This window comes from Tamandua tetradactyla, chromosome 4 (assembly GCF_023851605.1).
Source record: "Tamandua tetradactyla isolate mTamTet1 chromosome 4, mTamTet1.pri, whole genome shotgun sequence".
Taxonomy (NCBI): domain Eukaryota; kingdom Metazoa; phylum Chordata; class Mammalia; order Pilosa; family Myrmecophagidae; genus Tamandua; species Tamandua tetradactyla.
Genome location: NC_135330.1, coordinates 195,245,651 through 195,266,367, shown reverse-complemented (window position 1 = coordinate 195,266,367; position 20,717 = coordinate 195,245,651). Strand labels below are relative to the sequence as shown.

Sequence of the window (20,717 nt, the reverse complement as noted above, 5' to 3'; positions counted from 1 at the left end):
CTTAAAGGATCTTAAAGAGATCCTTTAGGTTTTCTCTTAAACCTTTGACAATGCAGCATGCACACTGTCTTTATCGCAAAAGACAATATTTTGCCTTACCCAGAATGAGAATTGTTTTGTTTTTTCCTATGTTGCAGTAGCAGATGCATCATCAAATTACAAAGGTTTGATTCCTTTAATTCATCTGAAAATGGTGACATTTTGGATACTGCAACCCTATGATTCTGCTTAGTAGCTACCTGGTAACACAGGCCCGTGGTTCTGCACACCATGTATTGGTTGCTTACTCTGCCTAGGACACACAGGTAGAGTTGTGGCGTTCACAGAGCTGGGCTAGACTTGACGTCCCACTTCGCAGTCTCTCTTATCATCACACTGTGCGTCTTTTGGCTCCCACTGACAGAGGGCGGTTTTGATCAGAAATGGATGGGCACAGGCAGCTGTATACATCTTGGAAAGATGAACATTTCTTTTTTTAAGTCTGTTTTAAAATTAGAACTGATATCCACTTTTTAAAAACTATTTAACTATCTCTTAGAAATCTGGTTATTTTTGTGAACCATTTTTATCATTTTCTGGGCTGTGTTCATGTTTATTGTAAACATTTTGCTCCCGTAATTCCTTTTTTTTTTTTTTTAAGGAAACTAGTGATGATGAAATGTACTACACAGACAGATCTTAGTCTGGGCTGAGACTCCTGGTGACCCAAGTACAAAATAGACAGTGTAGACAAGGCCGAGTAGGAAAGGCACCATAGACTTCATCTGACAGCCAGCAGCAGTCGACATTCCTAATGTCCTCTGACCTCTGCCTCCAAAGTACCAGGAAAACTTGAAGCAGGGACCCTGCTGTGGTCCAGCTGTATAACTAGGGGCTTCACACAGGCCCTCGAGACTGTGGTTTTTGTGACATGATTCCCGACTGTCAAAAAATAGGCTAAAATCACTAACTACTGAAAAAGTGAGCCAGCCAATACCTGATGACTCTGCCGTGAACAGCCACACAGATATATCAGGGGAGAGTGCGTGAACACAACCAGATTTGTTCAGTCATTGCCACGCTCCCCCTTTGCTGTGTGTAGACTGACGCCGTCACCTGAGGTTACTGTCACTCTTCAGCTTCCGAACAGCTCGAGTCCATCTGAATTTCCTCCCTTGGCACGAAGGATCACGTCCTCCCTGTCTGCTGACTCTGCCAGGCCTTCTCCGTGGAAGTAGCACAGGACCTCGTTGGTGGGGTGCTGTCTCCCCCTCCTCCCCTCTCGGAGGCCTGGGCGGCTGTGGTTCCTCCCGTTTGTCTTGGCTGTTGATTCGTTGTTTGCAGAATAGTAGATTCCCACCCTTCCTTTAGTTTATTAACCAGAGATTACTTAGGATCTGTCCTGTATGATAGGCATAAAACATTAAGGATGTTTGGACCTTTTTAAGAAAGGGCCATCTTAACTTGTTAAACTTAGCAATTATTCTTCTGATATTTTTTGTGTCTTTTGTTCCTTAACTGTTTTGATTGTATAATATAATATTTTTTAGATACTATTTAATTTGTGATGCACATAATATTTATGTGAATCTAAGAATCTGTCACAGTAGAAGAAGTAGGAATTACAATTCGGGCCATGTTATGGGGATAAAAATATTTAAACCCCAAATGTTCTGTTCTCATTTCCACTAATTATTTTTGCAGAAAAGGCTGAAAACTAACTGTTATAATTACTGTAAGTTTACTTATTTATACTTTTAAATTAGGCCTTTTCTTATTTAGTTAGTTTTTTTAAGGACATTTGCTTTTAATGTTGTTTCTTAATGTGGAAACTATATGAGTATTTAAAAAATTATATCCCTAATATATGCTTTTTTTAAAAACATTCACCTCATTAACAATAATTCTTAACATTTTTGTTAGGTTTTTGGCTCTAGACAACTCTTTAGCTTTAATGATAATGTAGCTTTCCAGGTGACTTGTTAACAAGAACAGGAAAAATATTACGGTAATGCCATAACATTATTCTTTTCATTTTACTGTTTTCATTTCATATATACTTATTTATATATATATGAAGGAAACCTGGATGTGAAGTTTTATGCATTTGGAAATTTGGCACAACAAATAAATAATTAATACGGAGAAGTATCCCTTCTTTAAAAGGACTCCCTCTTGATCTTCTATTCAAAACTGTAAAATGCACTTTTATTTTACAATGTCTAAAGTGACTGTATATTGCCCTTAGGTAAAGCTGACATTTTGCACATTTTATTTCTAGAGTCTACCTCAGTTAAGTAGGTTTAGTTTTAAGGGGAAATTCATTGAAAACATAATTAAATTCAGTTCATCATCTATGCAGATTGACTTCTCTAAACACTTCCTTTCCGTCTACTCTTGCCTTCCCAGTGATTTTTTTTTTTAATCCCTGAGTTTTTATTTTTAAGTATTTTGTCCTTCTTCCTCTGGCAAAGCCATATATTCCTAATTAAGCCTCTGTGAAGTGTCTGAATCACATTTTCCCTGTTTATGATGGCCAGCCTCATTATCAAACACAACTCACATCCTACTGTTTTTTATCATAGCTTCATAAATACATACTAAGGTGACTATATTAAAAATTTTGGAACCTCACTGTTCCTTGTGTCTGTTCTCTAAGAACTTGGGTACTTCACGAAAACACACAAAAATGGACACGTGTGTGTTCATGAGGTGATGTGGGCCTCAGTGAACTTTATCATGGACACACTGTCTGAAGAGATCACTGCGTGTTCCAGCGGTTTGTAAGTGTATTGTTAAGATTTGTATTTCAGTGTTTGTCTCCCAGTATTTTGAAGCTAAATTTAAAGAAAAATTTAATTTATATTTTCAAATGTGTTTTTCCTTACATCTGTGTGCTGCTACTTTGCTGGTCCTATGACCTTAGCTGTGTTTGTGCATAGGTTGTAATTTGGTAATAAATTCCTAGGGTATGTGTTGGTTGTCTGTGTTTTCTCTGTGTTCCTATTTGATCTGCAGTCACTGGTCTACTTGTTGGTCTCAGATCTGTACAGATCGGCAGAAAGGACAGAATGACTTTCCCCAGATTTTATTCTCTACCAAATCACATATTTTAAACCAGACATTTTGTTTGCCATACATTATACTGTTAATTTCAGAGTTGGTGCAGTAAGATGAGAGTAGTTTTTCAGTAAATTCTAACTGGTTTAATAAATGCATTTGTCTTATTGGTGTTACACTAGCATAAAATGGATGTTCCATATGATGAATTTTCCAGATATTGAATGTTACTTTATAACTCCCCCAAACTATTTTTTATGTTAAATAGTTTTGATGGAAACCTTGCTAAAATGCACCACACTTGCTCTCTGACTTTGTCAAATAGAGAATTTGCACATTACCTTTTCTTTGTGATTCAAGTGTTTTAGCCATGAGCCCGTTATGTGTTGTATGCTACCCTCAGCAGCAAGTGTGGTGTCACAGGCCTTCTGCCTCTCCCTGGAAAGGCTCTGAGTTTGGGAGTTGCTCTTAACAGCTTTTTCCTCATGTGTTCTCAGGCTGCTGTCAGCCTGTGTCCCTCTCCAATTCCCTCCTTGCCGTGTTCAGGCTGCTGTCAGCCTGTGTCCCTCTCCAATTCCCTCCTTGCCGTGTTCATGCTGCTGTCAGCCTGTGTCCCTCTCCAGTTCCCTGCTTGCCGTGTTCAGGCTGCTGTCAGCCTGTGTCCCTCTCCAGTTCCCTGCTTGCCGTGTTCAGGCTGCTGTCAGCCTGTGTCCCTCTCCAGTTCCCTGCTTGCCGTGTTCAGGCTGCTGTCAGCCTGTGCCCCTCTCCAGTTCCCTGCTTGCCGTGTTCAGGGAGCTGGCTGGTGGTTGCTGGAATGTTTCGGGTAATTTGGAAGTATAGCAGTGTGGGGGTGAGGGGTGCTGGGGAGCTCTGGTCTCTGGGCTTCAGAGCTCAGGGTCATTTCTTTGGCCTTTTTAACTTTAGCTTAGGTGCCCTTAGTTCCCAGAAAGGTTCCAGGTAGAGGGAATGTGAAGTAGTTCTTTAGGCATAATTAAGCCTCCATGCACTTGCGTTAATGTCTGCAGCTGGAAGGCACCTAGAGAGGATTGGATACCATGGCCCCTGCCTTTTTTCTTGCTTTGGTCATTGATAAAGTTTTCATCTCTTAGGGACGAAGGAACAGAATTAGGTACGTGGGAGACGTTTGTGGCTAGAGCCTTCCCACTCCCCCTCAGTCCTTTCTGCTTCCTCCAGGGCAGGTGGCCAGTGCTGCTCCAGACGTGAGGCGGGGGCTGAGCAGCTGGGGAGGTGGGGGGAGATGGACGCCTGCCTGGCCCCTTCCCTTCCCAGCCTCAGCTGCTGCCTTTCCTGGGGAGAGGAGGAGAGGCCGTGGGTCTCGAGTCAGTTGAGGCTCAGAATGTGGAGCTGGTGCCAGGCCGCTTCCCTTGGCCCTGACTGCACCTCACCGTGGTCACCTGCCCTGCAGAGCCGGGGGCAGGGAGGCAGCTGGGGCTCCTCTCACCCCAGGTCCCGATCCCCAGCCCAGGAAAAAGGGGAACCAGGGAGACAGCCTCATGCTCCGTGGCTACTGCCTGCCCTCCTTATGGTCAGAGCGTTTTAGGTTCAACTCTTCCTTTCCTCAACTTTTCCCAAGATCTTCTCAGGAAAGTTTTGAGGGACTCCTCAACAGCCCAGGGCCCTGAGACCCGAGAAGGAAGCCAATGGTCGGGTGCGGTCCTCTCTTCTCACAGGTGAGCCTGAGCCAGGAGGTTTAAAAAATGTGTGTTCGGGATCTTATTCTGAACTGGGAACAGGACATAGGTTGAAGATCGCTGCAGGTAAGAAGGAAAATCAGACAGCGAGACAGTTCATGAGGTCACATAAGCCTGGGTGGCGTGGCACCAGTGCATACCGTTGACCCAAGCTGGTGAGAGTGGAAAATAAGAAATAGATGAAAAATGGACATCTGGGATTGAAACGGGCATTCATGTGTTTGTTGTGCCTAGATGCTTTATTTGGATTATTTTATGAATCCATACATTAGTCTGTTTCTCTCCTTCTGTAAAAGAGGGAGCTGGCCTCATAGAATTGGTTGCTCTAGTCACGTGGCTCCTGAGATGAACCCATTCCTTTGCATTATTCTATTTCAACAAACCAAAAAATAAATAAATAAATAAAATAAAGTACTGAATTCTTGAAATATGTGGCCTTCACTCATTTTTCTGAGGTTATAAATCACTGTTTTATCCTCCCTTCCCCTAATGAATTTTTACCGGGAGACTCTTAGGTAGAGTATTATGATATATTCTCTTCAGTATTTATGTTAAATTCATGGGAAAACCCACTGGCTGTAGTGTTGTGGGCTGAAAATGAACTTGAGAGTGGTGCTGCCCACGCACTATCAGTGCCCGTGGACACGCTTGTGTGGCGCACAGCCATTCCGGGAGCCTCCGTCAGTCCTGTTTAGACCGTCCACGCCAGTGGCGTGGCACTGGAGTTGTTTTTTATCATTAAGATGCCTGAGAGTGCTGTGCTCTCGAGGTATGAGAGGGCCTTGTGGCCATGGTCAGTTAGCAGGAGACCCCAGGGCTTCAGCCCTGCCTTGGCATCTGTCTGCGAAGCCCAGAGCTGAGGGTAGCTGGGAGGGCTCAGATGTCTTCCATTAACATGCCTTAAACATTTCTTTAAACAAGTGACTGATCGCGGTGTGCCTGCTGTGTTCCATGACATAAATCCCTGGCTATAGTGTCAGTGAGTATAATGTTAGGGAATTAGAGATAGATGCGTCAAGCTTCATTTGTCTTTTGTGAAATACCTCAAGCTATTTTTCCAACATTTCAAAATGTATTTTCTAACATTTCTTAAACATACTTCACCAAGCATATTTCCTCTAATTTTTAAACCTTTGTGTATTTTAAGGAAAATTTGATCCATATGTTTCTGATTCATTTACACTTAACTCATCAAAGTTGTTTTTTAAGAGCAATTTCGTTTCCAAGAAGCCTTAGGAACTCTTCTCATTAATTCTGTCAGCCTTTATTTAGAAGCCTTTTCCCCAGTTTGTTTTTCCAGAGGTAAATAATTGTGATGAAATGTTTTAGTTCAGTTTACAATGCAGAGCCCATATTTCGAAAGCTTGCCAGTTCTGAATTTAGTAAAATAAATTATTCTGTCTTGACTGTAAGAACCCACTTAATTTGTTCTCTTTAAGCAGGTATCTGCAGAGGGCTTATCATAACAGCGTGCTCTTACAAAAACACAATCCAGCAGTGTCCTGCATACTGTCCCCCCAGTTTCATAGCAGAGCTGACAAAGTGGGGTTGATAACATATCAGACTAATATGTCAACTATTGGGCATACCCCATGTATCCCATGTATGTTGGGTATATATACATATTCATATACGCGCACGTAAAAATATTCAATTTTCATGGGTTAACTTTTTTGTTTTTGCTTCTACTTATAAATTCTAATGACATCACTGTATTCTGCATTAAACTCATAATTTACCATGAAGTGACTCTGCTTGTTGTCTCCCTACAGTAGTGTTTCCATCTGAGATGTAGTTCAAGTCTCTGTTGCCCAGCAGGGGGTCTTCCAGAACAGCTTTTGGTAGCATTAATTGAACAGGTTGATTGTATGAAGTCTTAGAAGAAATAAGGTCTTTGCAGTGAAGGTAAAAGGAAATATGGTGAAAACTAATGGGATGGAATATCACAAACCACTGCAGACTCTGGAAAGATTTGCAGAAAAAAGCAACTAAAGAACAGTTTGCTCCAGGTAGCTGGAAACTGCGTTCAGAGTGCTCACTTTCAAAGAAAGGCCCCATTTTAGTCGGTGCTCAAAGGGAATTGTGTCAAAGTCATACTTGATAATCACAAGAAATAACCTCCCTACTTTGAATGTAAACAATCTACTTTTTCCCTGAAGTCTTCAGTGTGAAATTATTAGCCAGTAAAAACATAGTTTCTGTACTTTTCAAAGTAAAGCACTTTCTAATATGTTTCATTAGTTTTTGCTATAAATGAGTTCTTAATATTTTAAGAAAAATATTTGATTGACAAATTCCTTTTAAGGATTAACTTTTGAAATTTTCTTTGTTAAAACCAAGGTAGGGTGCACGGATGGTTCAGTGGTAGAATCCTTGCTTTTCCTGCAGGACCCAAGTTAGATACCCAGTCCAGGCGCCGCCCCCCCCCCCCCAAATAAAAACGAAGTAAAAACTTTCTTGTGTGAGAGGAGATTTTTTACTTTTAATTTTTCCATATGATCTTTTACTTTGCAAGAGAAATATATTTATAGAATTATGAAAGTAATTTAGAAAAGAAATCTAGTCGATGCCTGTCCTTACTTCTGTCTGCCAAAACTTGCTTTTGCTTAAAAGTCTGTCTCAGCTCCCAGCTTCATTGCCTGCGGCCCAGAGGGCAGGGCTCAGCTGGTCACTGTCACCAGCCCCAGGGCAGGTTCTTCAGACGCCTTCCGTGCTGCTCTGCAGAACCCCTTTGAGCTGTACGCTACCACCAGGCTCCCCATTTATGGGGTATTTGTGATTTATAGTAGTATTTTATATAACTTACCAAAACTTTCACAAAGTACTGAAATTTTAAAGGCTGTAATTATGAAAATACTTAAAAATAATTTTAGTGGTACAAAATTTTTGTGCATAATGAATATTTTCATTGAGAGCCATGAGATTAAACATGCTTCATTAAAAAAAAATCTTGATAGCAATTTAGATATGTTGGTTTAGTTTACTTCAATACTTAGTTTTAATGACTTTCATAGCTGAAAAAGTTACTTCCCAGAGGTGTGCAGCTCCCAGAAGGAAAAAAAAAACCATCATTGTCTTTGGCTTCAAGCTGTGAGCTCTATCTTTAAATCCTGTTTATTAATCATTAACTTTGGCGGTTAAATTTCTGTCTTCTCTGATGGTAGCCAGTTCTTTCTTTACTTATTTATTTTAGTATTTTCTACACTTTTGTTTTGTGGGGATATTGAGATGATCAGTCCGAACACTAGACTTCTCGGCCTTCCTGCCTGCATAGCTCATGCAGCCCGATCACAGCCCTTGTGGGTTTGGGATAATGGCTTCTCACCAGGATTCCAATTTATCCTTTCCAGTCCCTCCCTCATCTCTTAGCAAAAAAGCCACACGTACGTATGACTGAGAGGCGAGTCATTACCCTCACCGCCGGGGAGTCCTTGGGAGCAAAAAGGCCACACACGCCTCCTTCCGCTCCACCTCTGGCCTTGGTCCGAGCCGCTGCCTTCCTTGAATCCTAACCTGGGCGGGGCAAGGGCACGGCCACAGGCCACCATTGGGCCAGCTCCGGAAGGGTGGGTAATGGACACGTAACTTCTCTCACTTCTGTGCCTCCTCTAACGGACATACAAGTCTCTTGAGGAGTTCTGGATCTTTTGGTTCACTATTTCTCCAGTTTGTCCCTGTTCTTTGCCCTCACTCTCATTTCACGTCATCCATGAGTCAAAGTCTCTCCCGCACAGGTGAACCACTCCCCACTGCGAAGTCCGATGCTGGGGGGAGATCATTACCTGCTGCAGCCCCTCGGGCGCCTTTCGGTGCAGGTGCCTCAGGCTGTAAAGCATCAGTCTGGTGGTCAGTTCTTACAGGCTAATTGGAAAGTTGTGTTTTATATTAGCAGTTACAAAATCCATTTCATTTGGAAGATTTTTAAAAATGGTTTTTATTGTTAAATATAACATATATACAAAGAAAAGAAAGAAAAAGCAGTGACTTTCAAAGTACACTTCAATAAGTAGTTACAGAACAGATTTTAGAGTATGTTATGGGTTACCATTGCAGTATTTCAGATGTTTCCTTCTAGCAGCTCTAAAACACTGGAGGCTAGAAGAAATTTATTTTGTGTGTGAAAAAATAACATATATACAAAAAAGCAATAAATTTTAAAGCACATTGCAACAATTAGTTGTAGAACAGATTTCAGAGTTAGATATGGGTCACAATTCCACAATTTTAAGTTTTACTTCTAGTTCCTCCTAGACAGTGGAGACTAAAAGAAATATCAATGTAATGATTCAGCAATCATACTTGTTTGTTAAATCCTGTCTTCTCTATGTTCTTTGATCTTTTTCCCATTCTTTAGAGGTATTTGGACCATGCCCATTCTAACTTTTTTATATTGGGAAGGGCTGTTCATAATATGGGATATGGGGATGGAATAAGTTGATGTTCTGGAAAGGCTGGCCCCTCTGGGTTTCAGGACTTATCTGATCCAGGGACTCCTCTTCAGGTTGTAGGTTTCTGGAAAGTTACGGTAGTGCGTGGAAACTTCATAGAATCTTATATAATGCTCTAGGTGCTCTTTAGGATTGGCAGGAATGGTTTAGGCTAGGGTTTGGCAAGTTATGGTAGGTAGCAGTGTCCAACTGAAGCTTGTGTAAGAGTGACCTCCAGAGTAGCCTCTCAACTCTCTCAGCCACTGATACCTTACTTGTTACACTTCTTTTCCCCCTTTTGGTCAGGATGGCATTGTTGATCCCACGGTGCCAGGGCCGGCTCATCCCTGGGAGTCATCTCCCACACTGCCAGGGAGACCTTCACCTCTGGATGTCATGTCCCATGTAGTGGGGAGGGCAATGATTTCACTTGCAGAGTTGGGCTTACAGAGAGAGAGTCCACATCTGAGCAACAAAAGAGGTCCTCTGGAAGTAACTCTTAGGAATACCTATAGGTAGGCTAAGCTTCTCCACTACATAAATAAGCTTCACAGGACCAAGCCTCGAGTTCAATTGCTTGGCCTATTGATTTGGGTGTCCCTGATGTTTGACACAGTTTCAGGGGTTTCACAGGTGGTAAAGTTCAACAGTTCCATATTTTTTCTCCCATCCCTCAAAGGACTTTGCTAATACTTTTTGATTATCTGCTAAATAAACTCTGGGATATATCCAGGCATTACTTTAAGCTATAGGGGATTAAAGACCCTCATTCTTACTCTGGGCTCCCTGTGTTTGGATTCTTTAAATGATCTATGCAGACGTGTTGAGTTAGATTATGTGCCACAAAAAGTTCTGGACAAAATAAACCTTTCTTACTTTGGTTGCAAAGAATAGATGAAGTTCTAACATATAGCCATGGTCTTCCTTACCCTTGTATTCTGAATTATACCTGAATCCCAACCTGATCAGGTTCATTCTTAACTCTAAATATCAGGTTTTATATATAAAACAGCCTCTCAAAATCCAGAAATAACGATTACAGCTTCAGACTAAATATGGCTGCTATAAGATCTTATAATATGGCCCCAGTTTTCTTATAATTGTTTTCTAAATGAGAGCATACAATAATTGCTCTTCTGTTTCTGGCTTTTTTTGCCTCAGCAAATGTCCCACAGGTTCATTCACAACATTGCATGCCTCACAACTTCATTCCTTTTGTAGCAGCACAATATTTGATCATATATATACACCATCATTCACCAGTCTACTTTTTAGTTGCTGCATCCTTCAGCCACCTCCATTCATTAGGCATCATGTATAATGTCCAAAGTCAACAGTTCATCAATACTCTCAATTTTAGATATTTTTTTATTGTTCCCAAGAGAAAGATAACCAATAAACACAACCTCACCAAACAGAAATACAACCCTCCCCTTAACTCTTATCCCTCCCCCTATGTTTTACCCCTGGTGTTGCTTTGGTACTGTTGATGTTTTCCTGTTAAACATAACCCATAGCATGCAATAGCAGTTTGCCCCCTATGCCCCGAACTTACACACTCTTTGTACAAGATTCATACCTTTGAAGTAGTTTATGTAAGAACTTATTTGTGTTTGTAGTGTTAATCAGTGAGACATATGGGTATATACATTATTTGGAAGATTTTTAAACAAAATTGTTGCAAATTTAAATTGTACAAAATAGGATTTTTGAGACTTTGTTGGCAACAAAATCACAAAACAATGGAAACATTTCAGTTTTCTCTACATAACATGGATTTTTTTCAAAAAGTTACTTTCCTTTAAAAAATGAAGTTGTAGGTGATTGAAAGAATGTGTTACATCTTTTAGGCATGTTCCTATGTATGCTCACACACAGCCCAAGTTTAATAAAACAAACATTTGCCCTTATTACATGTGATACACTCTGATCTTTTCTAACACGTTTAATTTTGTGAGCCAACCCAGGAGACTGATTCCATTTCATGCTCATGGCCGCAGCCTAGGATCTGACACCCAGGCTCCTGGAGTGAAGCCTTGGGTCCAGTCTGGCCCTCAGTGACCCTGGAGGCCCTGGCTGGGGTGCAGTGGTGGTGTCCACCTGGTTCCTTGGCCCCAAAGTCTTAGCCTTTCCTGTACCATTTCTGACGGTTTCTGAGGGCATATTTATTGTTTTTTGCCTGCTGCTGAGGTTTTAAGGCTGGGAATGGGAATTTCCCTCTGCTTGTCTCCCTGGCCCATGTATGCCCTGGTACTCCAGCTCTTTCTCCCATTCCTTATTTTCTTGGATTTGCTCAGCCTAAACATGGTAGTCCTTGGATGACTGAGGGCAAGCTTAGTTCTTGGTGTGAGTTTTCGCTTCTCCTCAGTCTTAATTACTGCTACAATTGGTATCAAACTGTCACTGATGATTTCTTCATTTTTAAAAACGTCAGTTATCAGTGGTCCCTGTGCCAGTGTCAGCAGCAGGTTCTCCATCTTATGTTAGCAGTTTCCCCCACGAGGTTCTCCTGGCACTGGTGTGGGACCCACTACCCAGCTCCTGGAGGAGCCGCAGCTGCTGGCTGACCTCTCCTCCAGGGGGAGTGTGATGGGCAGGTTCATGTGCCAGCTTGGCCAGGTGTGGTATCCAGTTGTCTGGTCAAGCAAGCACTGTCCTATCTGTTGCTGTGAGGACGTTTTGTGGACTTAAATCATGAGCATGTTGGTTGCATCCATGGCCGATTACATCTGCATTTGGCCAAGGGGAGTATCTTCTTCAATGAGTGATGTTTAATCATCTAAGGGCTTTTAAGGAGAGTTCAGAAGAGAATCTCTCTCTCTGCTTCCGTCAGCCAGCCTCTCCTGGGAGTTCGTTGAGGACCTTCATCAAAGCTGCCAGCTCGCGGCCTGCCCTACAGATTTTGGATTCTTCTGTTGCCACAGTTGTGTGAGACACTTTTATAAATCTCATATTTACAGATATCTCCTGTGGGTTCTGTTTCCCTAAGAACCCTAACTAAGGCAGCCAGGAATCTGCACGCTGCTGGAATAGTTCAGGGGAAGACCAAGACAAGAACAGAGACTCTTAGGAATTAAGAGAAAAGCATCAAGTTGTGAGAATCAGGCTGGAAGCAAGAACCAAGGAAGCATCATATTGGTTTTTGAAGGGGCAGGCATCCTGGTGCCTTCTGCAGGGACCGAATGGAGAGGGCTGACATGAGTCTGTACCTGCTCTGACCAAAGCATCGCTTGTGCTCTTTGACTAAAGTTGTATTAGCTTTTTAACACAAAGGAGCTGTGCTGGCCCGTGAGAGGGAGCATGTATTGTAAGAACTTCTGCTCTGGAGACAGAAACTGGATTCTGGCCCCAGTGCCACCACTTCCTCCTGGCTGTGTGACTTTGGGCAGGTCATTTGTGCTCTCTGGGCCTCTGTTATGTCACCTGAAAATGGAGATGCTAATAGAACAGGACCTTCCCCATAGGGTTGCTGGGAAGAGAAATGAGATACTGATGTTTACGTGCTCATCAGTTTCTGACACCATATTAATATGCAGCCTTAACTGGGGACTAAAGCTATTGGCTGCAGCGTTCTGAGAGCCGGCCCCCTATTACACGGTGAGGACGTTGAGAGCCTTCAACAGGCAGATTGCAATTGGCCATGGTGGCGATAGGGACACCTAGGGGATCAGTGGACGCCACAGGTGCAACTCAGAGAGCCAGTTTACCTGCATGCCACAGGTTAGCTATTTTTATTTTATTTTATTGTTTCCTACAGGAAATAGGGCAGTTGAGGGTGGCTGTTTGTCATTCCCTCTGAAACAAGTAGATGCAATGATGACTGGCATTCTTGGCCCTTTCCAGGCATAGCCAACTTGACTTTCAGGAGCCACTTTTTTTTCCCCCAAGAAAACTATCACAGCCAGAGAAATTCATTTTAAAATAGAAACACACTATACATTAAGCTTTAAAACAACATTTAAACAAAAAGGAAAAAGCTGTTTGGTCCCAGCAAGCTGATGTGGAGGAAGTTTTCACAGGCACCTGAAGCACACTCAGGGGCACGGGCTCCTGCCTGAATGGAAGGGACCCTGCCCCTCCTGGGACCCCTGGCTCCTGCCAGGCGAGGGTCACAGCTGCCAGCCCCCAGCGCCGGCCACAGGAGTCGCCTTCGACCCAAGAGGTGAATGGCTGTTGGGGTCTGACAAAATTAGGGGCAGCTCTCATAATTTTATTATGCCATGATGGAAATCTTAGGATGCCAGAAATACACTAAAGTGTTTCACTGCTCCTTTGCCCCTGACAGAAGCAGTCCGAGCAGTGTCAGGCAGTGCCCACACTGTCAGCCTTTTGTCCTAAAGCTTCTGAACCCCACATTGGCCTGCCTTGCCTGTGGTGGTGCCCACGGGCACGCAGTTCCCTGCAGCCCACGGTGTGTGGGAGAGCCCGGGCGGGCGGGCCGGCGGGCGGGGCCTGCACTCACCTGCCTGAGCCACCTGAGGACCTTTTCTGGGCCGGTGCACTCACTCAGAAGCCCCAGCCTCCCTGAGCAGACAAGGGTCAAGTTTCTCAATCAGGGACTTCAGGTAGGGAATTGACAAGCGTTACACACACTCTCCTTAATGCAGAAATAGCACCTGTCTCCGAGGGGCTCACACAGATCTCTGTCCCCCTCGATCAGAACGGCAGACCCGAGCCGTTCTCAAGGAGGAGAAGGAGGGGCTTTTTCCAGGGGTCTCCCTTAAGGAGCTTCTCTGTGTAGTCCATGGTGCTCTGAAGGGAGTCTGGATGGTATAGCCAGGGTTTATTTTTCCTTCCAATTGGAATCTTTTTTTTTTTGTATGCTATATGGGCAGGGTCACATTTCACTATTTTTCCATGTGCGTATCCTGTTATTGCAGCACCATTTGTCGAATTTTTGTTTGTTTGTTTTGCTTATTTATTTTTTTTTGGGAAGTGCACGGACCAGCAATCAAATCCGGGTCTCCCGCATGGCAGCCAAGAATTCTACCACTGAGCTACGCTTGCACCCCCTGTAATTGGAATCTTACACAAATGAGTTACTGTTTTTGTGTAGGTCTATCATTTAGACCCATATAAAACTGGTTCCAGTTACTGAATGTCCAACAGAGTCTGGACACTGCCCTTGCCCGCAAGGAGCTCATATCCTAGTGGAGAAAGCTGCAACATAGACAAAGGACACGCCGTGCAGTAATAAAAGCGAGCACACACTTTAGGCATGGCATAGTGGAGGAGAAAGACTTGGCTTCGCAGAGGAGGCGAGAGCCAGGTTCTGAAGCATGAAGAGGAGTTTGCCGGGCACAAGGCAGGGCCTCTAATCCAGGTGGCGGAGGTAGTCACTCTTCCCTGGCGGTTTGTCCTGGGTCCTCTGCCTCTCCTGGCTGTGAGTTCTAGATGCAGCAGCTGCTGTTGCATGGGTGGGGGCTTCCCCCATCGCTGCCTCCTCACAGGGTGCTGCGTGTTGGAGGTCCTCCAGTCCCGCCTGACTGGGAGAATCTCTCAGGCATAGCCCTCCTCTCCCCATCGCGATCCTGTCATGGCGAGGACACTGGAGGACGCTGGCATGAAGGAACACATGGCATGTTGGTGGTGGAGCTTGGATTCCAGACCAGCTTGGAGCAAAAGTGAATGTCAGCTGTGGACGTGGCCAGAATAAATAGAAAGCTTCCTTTCCTTTCACTTTTCATGGCTTAAAGGTACTTGCTGTGAGGTCTGGTTACTGGGTCCTAATAAGCTGCTGTGCCCGACAGGCAGCGGCTGCAGGCCCCACCTGGCAAAGCACATTGGCATGCCAAGGACGGGGGTGAGCTCTGCAGCCTGACATCCTTTTCAGAGCATGCCCCCCTCATTTTTCCAGTCCACGTGCAGTCTGTTAGCCCACCTTGGAGTTGCCTACACCATGGAATTTTTCCCACCTGCGGACCAAGCCTGCTTTTAAATCAAAAGACGCTTCCTAATTTGCAGTTGTGTATTAAATTCACACTTTTCCGATTGTAGTTCGCAAGATCTATTTTGCATTACTCACACTTAATAGTTATTTCTTTTGGCTATTGCCCTCAGGCTATGTACGAATGAAAAAAATAGATTTGATTTTTGTATTTTGACTCTGTTCACAGATTGCAAATCTAATTAGTTCTCTGATATTTTTTTCTCTTAAAGTAACACACATTGCTCTCTGAACAAAGACTGATAAGGAGTTGTCGGTTTGCCTTATAACTGTGTTCATTTTACCTAAGTTATCCTATCCATTCACGTGGAAAACTCACCTGTCTGTTCCCTCCCTAATTAGCTGCACCACGTGGGCGTGTGTCACTCAGGGTCGGGTCACCTGTGGAACAAGGGAGCTTCGGCCCAGGCTGGGTGATGCTTGCAGAATCACCTGTTTCAGAGCAGGAAGACCCTTAGTGCCCGCCTAAGCCGGTGTTTCTCACGCCAAGCTGGACAGTCCATTTGTTCTATGAGAAAGTTTGAATATCATGTCTTCATTGAGATGATCAACTGCAAAAACTTAACGAGAAGCACAGTTGTAAGTGGGAATGACTGCTCAGAATCGGAGACCTGAGATTTCGAAGGCCCCGCAACTTGGCTGCAGGGAGGGAATGGGGGGTTCCTGCCTGAGTCCAGGAGGGGCCGGTTCTCCCCCCCCGCACAGGACCCCAGTGAGGTGCGAGGTGAATCGAGGCATGGCCGTGGTGGCTGTGTCCTGCCAGCTCCAGGGTCCTGCAGGGTGGGCAGCTGGCACCACCTAGGCACTACCCACCAAAGAGTTGTGTATCTCATTTCCTTGGCACTACCTGTAACACGAGGTGTCTGCTGTGGGGAGCTCCTATGCCAAGGTGAATCGGAGTAGGCCACTCAGGCCATCCCTGCCATGCTTTGAGCCTTTTTCACCTATGCCCAGTGGAGGTTTGTATCAGTCAGCACGTTCTGGGCAGCATCGAAGTAACAAAGTAACCCCACTCTTTGGGTGGCATGCAGTAACAGAGGCTTATGCCTTGTGCACGTTTGTACGTCACCCGCCGCTCTGCTTTGGCTGTGTTTCCTCTCCAGGCAGCTTCCTGTTTTGAGATCCATGCTGAAGGCATAACTGTGGCCTCGTGGCAGAGGGAAAAAAAACAGGAGGGTCAGAAACATTCGACTCCTCTTAAATCATCCCTTCGAATGTGGCGGCATCCTTCACTTCTCATTTTTCATTGGCCCAAAGAAGTCATGAGCCGAACCCATGGCCAGGATTGGAAAGTATTCCTCTCCCTGAAAGGAGCCCCACGGCAGGGGCTGAACATGGGGTGTGACAGTTGACCTCAGGGGATACCCACCGGCCACAAAACCGCGTGCCACGGTACCGCCATTCACTGTAGCTCGGGGCCGCCTGGGCTCCTCAGTTTGACTTTCTGTTTTTAATTTTTGTTTTCTCTCATTCAGAAGTTTGGGGATTAGAAGACCAGAAGCTTTAGGGCTGGGTGGGCATCAGCCTCCCCTCCTGTCTCACTGGTAGGGAACAGGCCAGGTAGCGGCTTTACCCACACTCGCACATGGCTTCACCACATTACTTTTTACCACATTGACGTGTGAAAAAGCTAGGGAGGAATCGCTGCTTTGCTAATTGTACAAGAAAATGCTTTTATTGTTGCTGAACTCATATCCCACTTGGGAAATTTATGTCCTATTTTCTTCCCAGCCACATTCGCACTGGAGGGAATGTCTTTACTGTGTGGCATCGGCGTGCACCAGGGGTGGTTTATGCTGTAATAAGTCCCAGCTCCTGCGAAGGCAGATTGCATCTCTATTTTATCAATAGTCTGTACCCTGCGCTTTTTCAATTTAAACTATGACTGGGTGGGGTCTGTGGCCGGTGCCTTTCCGCCTTTGTTTAGGGAACAATGCGTGCACGGTCGAACCATGGAGACACTAAACTGGGTGAGAGCTCTTTGGCAGATACTCAGTGGGCGCGGAATGTTCTCACGCTGCTGGACTGACTAAAAGTCCGTGTGAAGTGTGGCTGACCTTCCCAGCACCCCACTGCTGCAGGTGTCAGAATCTGAGGTCAATGGCCAATGAAAACGCAATCAAGTAGATGGAAGTTACAGGAAGGAGTCCCGTGTGGAGGGCAGAGCTGGAAATAGCAGAAAGAGGCAAAGTAGGGGAAGCCACATGGGAGGGGGTGACAGTGGGGGAGACAGCGGTGAGGACAGCATGGTGTGCTTCCAGACAATGCAAAGGGGAGTGAAGGGGCTGAAGGCTGCAAGGGCCAGTAAGCCTGTGGTTGTAGCGTAGCCCCTTCTCCAAGGGGCTCCCACCGGATAGGAGCTCGTGCTGAATGCACAAATCTTGCTTATGAATTCTACTTCACAATCTGAAGTCACTCTTACACCTGTAGAGCTCCCTGCATAGCAGCGGAGGTGAAGTGGCACCTGTGGGACAGCCGCAGGGAGCCAGGGGGCCCTCCCTGCGCACACCCACGGTTCTGCCTTGGTCTGCAGCCATGGCAGTGAAAGGAGGGAGGTGGCACGGAAGGAGGCACCTAAGGGGAGTTCACCGGAAACTGCGTTCTTCTGGAGAGTGCAGGCAAGATTAGTCTCGACTAAATTTTGGAAGGTCCTCTCCATGTGTTTCCACTTCCTCTCTCCTCCTGACACATCACCTCCCTGCAAATTATGGCCAGGCCCCGGGGTTTCGGGAAGCCTGGGGTTGGAGCGCCCCATGCGGCTGCCCCAGGCACCACCGAACCTCCAGTCCAGTGCCTTTCTCCAGGAGGTGGGGTCGGGAAAGCAGGGTGGTTCCTTTTTATCAGACAGATTGAAGCCCTGGCACTTTGGGTATCTTACCTCTTCAGCTTGAGTTACCCAATCTTGCCTCTCTCTCTAGCGGCAATTTTTAGTTGCCTCTGGATAGAAAATCTACGTACATCATTGTTCTCAAAAAGGGTGCTTACCAGGGCCCCTCCAGAGCTTTACAAAATGCCTGGGCCCAAATTCTCTCCGTTGACATCCTGATGTGACAGGGTTTGGAGTGATCCAGGCGTCCGCATTTGTTAAGGCTGTCTGTGTGATTCGGACCCACACTTCTGGCAAGGGCCTGTGCATAGGAAAGCCTGCTGTTCTCTGCTTGCCTGTCTTAGTAGAGGGAGGCACCACCTTTCAGTAGAGTCTCTTTCTCTTTTATTTTTATTTGTATATGTTATATATTCACATACCATGTAGTCATCCAAAGTTATAGTCAGTGGTTCACAGTATCATCATATAGCTGTGCATTCATCATCGCAATCAACTTTTTTTCTCTTTTTTGTGAAAAACAACATATGTACAAAAAAGCAATACATTTCAAAGCGCCGCACAACAAATAGTTGTAGCACAGATTTCAGTATGGGTTACAATTCCACAATTCTAGGTTTTTACTTCTAGCTGCTCTAAGATACAGAGACTATAGGAAATATCAATATATAAGCAATTATACTCATTTATTAAACCCTACCTTCTCTGTATAACTCCACCATCACCTTTGATCTTTCCCCCACTCTTTGGGGGTATTTGGGCTATGCTCATTCTAGCTTTTTCATGTTGGAAGGGGCTGTCAATAATATGGGATAGGGGGATGGCACTATCTGATGTTCTGGAGAGGCTGGACCTTCTGGGTTTCAGGACTTATCTGGTCCAGGGACCCATCTGGAGGTTGTAGGTTTCTGGAAAGTTACACTAGTGCGTGGAACCTTTGTAGAATCTTATATATTGTCCTAGGTGTTCTTTAGGATTGGTAGAACGGTTTTGGTTGGGGTTTGGCAAGTTATGGTAGGTAGTAATGTCTAACTGAAGCTTATATAAGAGTGACCTCCAGAGTAGCCTCTCAACTCTAGTTGAACTCTCTCAGCTACCTGATACCTTATTTCTTACATTTCTTTTCCCCCTTTTGGTCAGGATGGCGTTGTTGATCCCAGGGTACCAGGGCTAGACTCATCCCTGGGAGTCATCTCCCACGCCGCCAGGGAGACTTTCACCCCTGGATGTCATGTCCCACGTAGAGGGAGGGCAATGATTTCACTTGCAGAGTTGGGCTTAGTGAGAGAGAGGCCACATCTGAGCAAGAAAAGAGGTCCTCCAGAGGTGACTCTTAGGCATGCCTATAGGCAGGCTAAGCTTCTCCACTACCTACATAAGCTTCACAAGAACAAGCCTCAAGATCAAGGGCTTGGCCTGTTGATTTGGGTGTCCCTAATGTATGAGATGGTATCAGGGGGTTCTCTGGTGGTAAACTTTAATAGTTCCATATTTTTTCTCCTATCCCTCAAGGAACCTTTCCAATACTTTTTGATTATCTACTTAATCTACTCTGGGATATATCCAGTTATTACGTTAAGCTATAGAGGATTAGAGGCCCTCATTCTTGTTCTGGACTCCCTGTGTTTGGATTGTTTAAATGATCTATCCAGATAAATTGAGTTGGATTATGTGGTATAGAAAATTTAGGTTCTGGACAAAATAAATCTTTCTTACTTTGGTCTCAAAAAGTAAATGAGGTTCTAAAATATAGACAATATGTTCCTTACCCCTATATTCTGAATTAACTTAATCATGACCTGATCAGCTTCATTTCTCATCTCTAAATACCAGGTTATAGATATCTAAAATAGCCTCTCAAAATCCAGAAATAACAGTTACCACTTCGGACTAAATGTGACTGCTACCATCTCGGCCCCAGTTTTCTTATAAGTATTTTCTAAATGAGGCCATACAATGTTTACTCTTTTGTTTCTGGCTTATTTTGCCTCACCAAATGTCCCACAGTTTCATTCACAGTGTTGCGTGCCTCACAATATTTGCGTGCCATCATTCAACAATCTACTTCTCAATCAGTGCATCCTTCAGTCACCTGCATTCATCGGGCCTCATGTATACAAAATTCCTTGCCCTACTCAAGGTTCCATGTACTTATGGTGTTAAACTGTTCACATAAGTTGTATTAGGAAATATACTAGTCAAAATAGAAATTTTGTACCAAATAAATATTTTTTGCTTTAGTCTAACAGATAAATTAAAGTTTTAAAATATAAATTACCATCTATTTTCAACACCCTGCAATTTTGACATTCCTTTATTCTTCCTCATGCACAAACATATTGTACATTTAGTCACTATCCTTGTACACTCTAGGCATTCGTAGATTATACCATCTCAGTCATTATCATCTATCTTTCCTTCTGATTTCATTTGTGCCCCCAGCCCTCCTCCCTCTATCATCTGCCATTCAGCTTCATTCAGTGTACTAACATTATTGCATTACAGTTAGGAAGTATTGTGCTATCCATTTCTGCATTTTTACAATCAGTTCTGTTGCACATATGGTACTGCTTCTTATATTTAGGTATTTGATCCAATTTGAGTTAATTTTGTTTAGGGTGTGTGTTAGTTTGAAAACTGCAGGAATGTGTTACACATTTTTAAAAAGGGGAATTTAGTAAGTTATAAATTCACGGTTCTAAGGCAACAAAAATGCCCAAATTAAGGCACCAATGGGAGGATAACTTAATTCAATGAAGTTTCAAGGG

At 44.2% G+C, this 20,717-nt stretch overlaps 1 protein-coding gene across 2 annotated transcripts in view; it reads left to right on the top strand.

Moving 5' to 3' along the window:
* Positions 1-20,717, top strand: part of KATNAL1 (katanin catalytic subunit A1 like 1) — a 139,255-nt gene that overhangs the window by 97,125 nt on the left and 21,413 nt on the right. The window contains exon 12 of one of the 2 annotated variants that reach the window (XM_077158954.1): positions 641-3,169. The exons of the other annotated variant lie outside the window; for it this stretch is intronic. The gene's annotated coding sequence lies outside the window, so the exon portion shown is untranslated. Of the gene's footprint in view, positions 1-640; positions 3,170-20,717 lie in introns of those variants that run through there. 2 annotated transcript variants of the gene reach the window in all.